Source organism: Pecten maximus, chromosome 12 (genome assembly GCF_902652985.1).
Source record: "Pecten maximus chromosome 12, xPecMax1.1, whole genome shotgun sequence".
Taxonomy (NCBI): Eukaryota; Metazoa; Mollusca; class Bivalvia; order Pectinida; family Pectinidae; genus Pecten; species Pecten maximus.
The window spans coordinates 11,721,738-11,729,281 of record NC_047026.1 but is presented as its reverse complement, the minus strand read 5'-3'; the positions used below and the strand labels follow the sequence as shown (position 1 = coordinate 11,729,281).

General features: G+C 33.4%; 1 long non-coding RNA gene across 1 annotated transcript; it reads right to left on the bottom strand.

Moving 5' to 3' along the window:
• Positions 1-4,047: 4,047 nt before the first annotated feature.
• LOC117339282 lies at positions 4,048-6,392 on the bottom strand. The gene is made up of 3 exons (XR_004535149.1): positions 6,307-6,392; positions 4,564-4,624; positions 4,048-4,189 (listed from the first exon to the last, which is right to left on the bottom strand). It is a non-coding gene; the product is annotated as an uncharacterized LOC117339282 (long non-coding RNA).
• Positions 6,393-7,544: the final 1,152 nt, after the last annotated feature.

Here is a 7,544-nt window from a genome sequence, read left to right as displayed (position 1 = left end):
ATATATATCCATTTTAATGTGTACTTTGAAATGCCACCGTTATTGGGAGTTTGCTCATTTAATATATGTCGTTATATTGAGATATTTTGATGATATTAATTTTAAAGTTAAGATATAATTGCTCACCTGAATAGCATAAGGTAATTTCACATTTATAATGCTTTATGTAACGGAAATGTAAATGTGAAAGGTGACACATATTAATCATATGAAGGGCAAACATGGGACGAAAGAGCTATAGGGAACAGGTTTAAGGCCTAAGCCTACCCCTACCATATATGTCTCTTACAATACTAAGTGATAAATAATAAAGTGTTCATGCCAAAGCACAAATTGCATTATAACATGGAATAAATTGAGTGTCGATAACAAAACATACAAATTAAATTGCATCGGTGGGAGAATTTGTTAAGATAAAAAAAAAAAGAAAAAAAATGTATTCAAGACAGGTAAATGTATATATTTGATGATTGGTTGATTGGTTGGTTCGTGAAGTCAATAATATTGATTCTAAAAAGGACGTGACAAATTCTTGAAAAAAAAAACAAAAAAAAAACAAACAAAAAACAAACAAACAAAAAAGATAAAAAAGAAATGAATAAAAAATAATAAAATATCTTTGCTATAAATAACATTCAAGCGTTGTATATTTAATAACATGTAAGACTAATAAAATCATACATTGTCCTGTTCTAAGGATGGCAATATCTCAACCCTCGTGTATGACTTTGGCTTGCTAGCACAAGGCTTGCTGAGTGCTGACTGGCCTAATTCTTACACGAGAGGTATCCTTGTTCACGGTACATATACGGCCAATGTTTATTATTTTTCTCACATGCTAAAAAAGTACCAACTTTAATATGTTTCTAAACCTTTTTATCTCGCTATCATTGATGTCCCATAAAATATGCGTCGAAATTGATGACGTTGTAAACTTGTGGCGTGATCACGCCACATAAAATGATGACGTTGCGCTATTTTGAGTAGCGTCATATCGCGTGCGTTTTTTCCTTTCCCGTGTACGATTAATAGAATCGTTAACCCCCTTGAGGGTGAGACAGGGAAATCTCCACCCGAGGGGAAGATTCTTAAGTTGCCAAACACGAGGCTTGCCGAGTGTTTGGCAACTTCATTATCTTACCCCGAAGGTTGAAATTCCCCTGTCTCACTTCCATGGGGGTGAATGAATATTTTTCTCTTACCCTCTTTACTCTCTTATGTATCTAATATTGACGTTACATCAATGCTAGGAAATGTTGACGTGACGTGATTGAATTGTCGACGTGACGTCATTGTACTGTTGACGTGACGTCATTGTACTGTTGCCGTGACGTCATGGTATTGATGACGTGACGAAATGCAATTGGTGAGAACGTGCAAAGAGCACGTGTAGCTTGTCTTTTCCCTAGGGTGAAATAAGAAAATCTCACCCCGGTAAAACTGCGGATACCCCTGTCCAGGGTAAGAGAACAATTTATCCCATCCCTAGCAATCACGGGGTTGGTTTGTTATGTATGTTAGAAAAAAGGTATCCCGATTCGTAAGCAAAATGGCGATATACCAAAACAAATGGGTGGCAACAAATTATACGTAAATAGCAGACATACACAAATCATTTTTCAATTTGTACTTATTGTAATAAAAAAGTTCTTGTTTGTTAGACAGCTGTTTAACAATGAGTCACTGATATTCATCGACATAGATATTGTTTGTATTGTTACCGATGTGAAGTAAACACTACATACTTACCGTTTGCCAAGCAGTAATGTTAAAACCAGGATATTACTTGTTAATTGCACAGCCATCAAAGGCTTCCGGCAACCATTATTGCCTCCCACTAGCTGTTGTTGAAAGATAATTCTTATTTTTTATTCAAATAATGAAATTGTTCTATAAATATTTTGCACCTGTTTTTCAAAATAATTATCAGCAAAAATGTCAAATCATAAAAAAATACGTTTATAGTAATTGAGAAAAAAACCCAAATACGAATTTGTTAGGGCAGATAACGCTAACCATGAATTCGAATCTTGATTTCAAGTTAACATACTACCCTAAATATAACTAAGATAACCAGTTTTGTTTGGTAACGCATCATGTGTTTTATAAGATCATAACTGTCTTCAAATAGGAAATATGTCCAGTATTACATGTATAGGACTTCCACTTACATTAGATAAAAATAAATCCTTACATTACTTAAAATGATATTTTCACACCTCTGTCCTACATATATGCTACTAAATTGTATTGAAGGAATAGATTGACATTTGATGACGATAGGCGATTTACACTACGTCAATGAAGTGGTCTGTAAATTAAAAGGCAGTTTACCTGCCCTTAACTGGTACCTCTTTTCATGAAGGACAAATTCGGCGCAAATTGACCGTTAAAATGTGAGGCTATAACTCGCAGCACAATAACTGTTGAATTTACATTTGAAATAAATATGATTTCTATTATCAGAATCATATTAAAATGTCAAGAAAAGTGGACAGAACTGATTCACACATTGATGTTTGATAGGAATAAAATGCTGGGTTTCAGGCGATCGCCATCTCACAAAGGCGTGAGGTACAAGCCATATGAATGAGTAGCAAAGCTCGTAAATTAAGGCCTATTTAGGACCCTGCTATAAAATATATTAATCGAAGAAAATTGATACGATAGCCCTTAACACCTTTTTAAAAGGTTTGTCTGGAAATTCTGGACGCTGAAACATTATCCAGTGTATTTCTAATACAGACCTGGAGTTTTGAATGTTGAATACATGACATGTGATATTCGTGTACATTTTATGTGGGAAAACCTTGTGTGTTCAGGTTTGGCCTTACCTATGGTAACATATTCGATAGTTTACGTAAAAACCCATGTGTATTATCATGACATAAAAAGAAAAGAAATAAATAACCTATCATATGCTCAGATTATATTTTCGCCCGATTCAATTAAATTTTATTTTATAGTGTGATACAGAAAACGCAAAAATTTCCCCCCATACGTATTATTTTGATATCAATTTGTGTGATCTCAAACGACAAACGAAGGTGAGTCGATCGCGAAAATTACTCCACGTGTGTACTTTACATATTGAATTCGCGAAATTAACCTCCCACGAAAATAGCCACTTTACAGTAAGCAGCTATATTTTACAATTTCCAAGTGACCTTTTTTCACGGAAATATATCAACCACAACATAAGCATCTTTAACTTTTTTAATAGTTTCACTAATATAGGACTAGATATATCAATTCAGATCGTTGATGCTGATGTTCATATTTAAATCAATGTCATTAATATACTTACCACACTGTTGATAACATACGTATTTGAGATGCAACGACTACTCAGTTATCGATATTCATAAAAAAAGCATTGCTTCCATAAACCGGTTATGAGAGTCATTGGCAAGCTCTTTGTTGAAAAACTTTAGTTTGAAAAATCTATTGTATAGCAACTCAAAATCTGATGCTAGCAAAAATTAAATAAGGGGCAAAGGTCAACATGATCAAGCAATAGTTAAAACTCAAAACCGAAAAAAAAACAGGATAAGATACAAGCAAAAATACACTTTCACATAGGGATTCTGGCGTTTCGGAAGGGTAAAGAGTTGTAATGATATAAAACGACCTTGACTTGTGACTGAATGACTTGATGGAAATGTAAAGATATTGTTCTACAAGAACTAAATACAACATTGTACCAGCAGGCATTTGTTACCTTCTATCTATATAACCATTCGTTCAATCACTAGCCTTCCACCTCTGGGTTGCGAGTTCGGCTTTCCTCCACCTCCAAACCTGACACGTCCTTAAAATGACCCTGGCTGTAAATAGGACGTTAAACAAAAACAAACAAACATCCGTTCAAATGACGTAATGCGACGATATCGACACCATGATCATCGATGTAAGATACCAATGATTCACATCAACTTTTATGCTGGAGATACAGGTAATTGTTATAAGAAATGAATAGATATCGTGCTATAAATATAATTGATATTTAAGTTTATACAGCAACTTTACGTCATTGATATATGTGTCTTATATCTTAAGTGAATGTCGCAACTATGTACGATTGTTCATAACACAAAGTGTTTCACCAACTTCAAATAGGAGAGGGCTTTTATAGGCTTGTCCTGTTGCCCAATTCCCTTTGTCTGTACCATCTTGACAATAAAATATTCTGAAATCAAATAGAACAGGAAAATTGAATTCATGAGGCTTGATATTAGGTAAACGGCTTCATTTCAATCCTAAAATAGTAAGAAGTTGGATTTTTCCTGTCAACAAGAATTCATGACGTGCTTGTTAATTGAGACGTAAATATGGATTACAAGAATCAAACATGGAATGGCATAGTTATATGTACCAAGATGAAAGTAAATATATCGTTTCCGACACCTTGGTTGAATATATCATTATATATGATAATATATCATTAATTTGGACTTATTTATGATTAAGTAAACAAAATCAGCGAAGAATGCCGACATTGAAATGGAAATATTATCTCAAAATAGATGAAACAAGGATAGAATACAAACAAAAGAGACATACAATTTAATATGGATCCTAGTTCCAGGTGTCCTGAAGGGAAAGCGTCTTTTGCTCCTTAGACCTCAAAACAACATTAATATGCTTTTCAGTGGTATCGTTTTACTTTTGATGTTTACAATCAGTCGGTGTGCGTGGACCAAAGCATTGTTAGTATTTATTACTGTCTGGTATATGAATTTCTTGGTTCGTTACAAGCAGTACTGTTTAAAGGCCGAAATACAATATACTACTACAGGTTAAAAAAAGATGGTATCTCCAATCAAAACTGTGTTGACAAAAGTCGCACGAGAGTTTCAGTTTACGATATCAGTTAATTTGAAGGTACTGATACGAAAGATGAACAATAAGTTTTTCTGACTCATACGAAGGACTGCTCCAGGCGTACAATTTAAGCTCTATATACAGGTCTTTGATGGTAAGGTCTTTTTTTAACTTTTCTATTTAACAAACGTATGAATCACTTAAATTGATGTTTTGATGATAATTTTCGTTCTCAACATTCCAGGTTTTATGTGGAGAAATGGTAGTATTGTTGTCGGCTGGCATTACCAGGGGGGCATATGACCTTATGCATGGACGCCCTTTAACAAAGGAATATGATGGACCAATTACGTCATTAAGCTATCAGTGAGAGATCGGAAAGTCATTGGATATTAATTTGATCCGAGATACCACATGGTTGATAGTGCAGAAAGCAACTGACTGAAAGAAAACACCTTACCATTTTTCATCTTAATCAGAATCATTGATGCGTTTGTATTTGGTAGATTTTTACACACAGATATAAAAACATTTAATGAAGGGAATAAACGCAATTAAATAGCAAATTACAGTTGACAAAGATAACCTCGCCTGTAAAATGATGAAGTAATCAAAATTGTACAATGTTTGCGCTGTATGTAATTGGTGTTTATAGGTTTTATAGATTGACTCATAAATAACACAGCTGACTTGGGATCTGACAAATTGCGAATCTTTAAAATATGGCATTAACACCTGTAACTATTGAAATAGCTCTTATATATTATATATAAATATATATATATATTACATATGAAATGAGTCACAGCGGTGTAGAACAGAATTATGGTTTGTTTGATGTAATATCCACACGATAATTCTCTTATCTCGATATAACTTACCGTTTATTCTTATTAGGCTTCATTAAACATATGGTAATACTAATGTTCCAAGTTCATTAATTAACAATATATTAATTAGTTATGTAATATTATAAAACACATAAAATATTTCAAATACATCACACGATGAGACGTCAAAATACGTTTGACATTGCTTTAATAGTGTATTGAGATTTCACCTTTCAATAGGTGAGAGTAAAATGATAGATTTGGAATATTATAGCGTAATATTGACCATAAATACGCTAAACAGTCATAACTTTAAACAAAATATTATAATATTAAATATAATATGAAAATAATAAGTTCTAATATTAACCTGTGTTGAAAGTGGATATATTATTTTAATGTGTTATATACTCAATAGTTTGATATGGCGATGCATTTTCCCCAGATAGTTAAACGAAAGTTTCACTTTTGCTTTTTTTCACTTTCACGATTTCATAATGATCAAACACAAAGGTCACAAAATTTGGAAAAAAATAAATCTCCGAAACAAAAATTAACAAACCAAACATGTTTACATGTATATTAGTATGTAATAAAAGAAAAATGTTACTTATCAAAGTATGAAAGTTTACTGAATCAATGCAAATATTACCAGGAAAGACAGTTGACTGTGTGTCCCGAATCCCGAATACAGGAAAAGATCATCTGAAATGCAAATAAACGCAAATAATCCAAAGATCAAAGAGGCAAATAATGTGATTTTTGCGAATTGAGTTTGGAATACCACACCAATTCTCAGAATACTTGTGATTGTAAATTACATCCATTTATTAGTAGAAGTACATGTACACACAATTACTGTCTGTCTTTAACCACGCGTAAACCATTAATGAAGACATAAGCCAAACGAGAAATAAATCTATATTTAAACTACGCCTCTGTGATGTTTTATGTATTTCCCTGATTGATTACATCAGGGTAGTCATATTCTCATTACCAGTCTTGTAAATATACGTATAATATCACAGCATTTCTGATATGACCTCTCATCTCATATCAGAAATAATTATGTTTGGAGGGTTTTGACGTCATAATGATTTAAGGAACAGGATGTTCCTATACCTCTGTCAGCCACCTATCTAGACCTTATAACCTACACCATGACCAAGAGTGATTGGCGCCTACTGTAAAGTATATTGGAAGCATTACGATTCTCTTTATTAGTAGTAACATGGCTGACTTTCATATCTGTTTTATTTACATGCTTAAATTTTTTTACCGAAAGCACTGTGGTTTAGTGGTAGGACGCAAGACTACGAGACCCGAGGGGTCGCTAGTTCGAATCCCGGCACGTGCGCTGTGTTGTTACTTTACTCTGTATTGTTCTAGTCGACTCAGCTGTAAATGAGTCCGTGGTAGGGCAGCGTAAAAATCAATGATTTGTGACTCACTTTGAGACGACTATGTTGCTGTGATATAGAAGTATATAAAACTCCAACTTATCATTATTACTTATTATCATTATTATACAGAGATTCCCGACAGATTGATTAAGTATGTTTCTTTTCTGCTACATGTATCATGACTTCAATGCAAACTATTTATTCATTTTTTGAATATTTATCTATCTATTTATTTATTTTATTTATTTGTTATAATTATTCATGTCGAAACAAGGAATGTCGCTTCTTGTCGGTGCTTTGTCATTGCACATGGTTGTCATTTTAATCAAAGAAGAAAATAAACGCCCCTGCTTTAATCACGAGTTTTGACCTAGATTTAAATGTCGGTCGTTTCCGGTGCAGCAGAGGACGCTGACTTTGCGGACAACCAAGTTGGATTCATCTGGTAAATTTTCAATGGTATCCATGACAGTTTTCCTCTATCAAC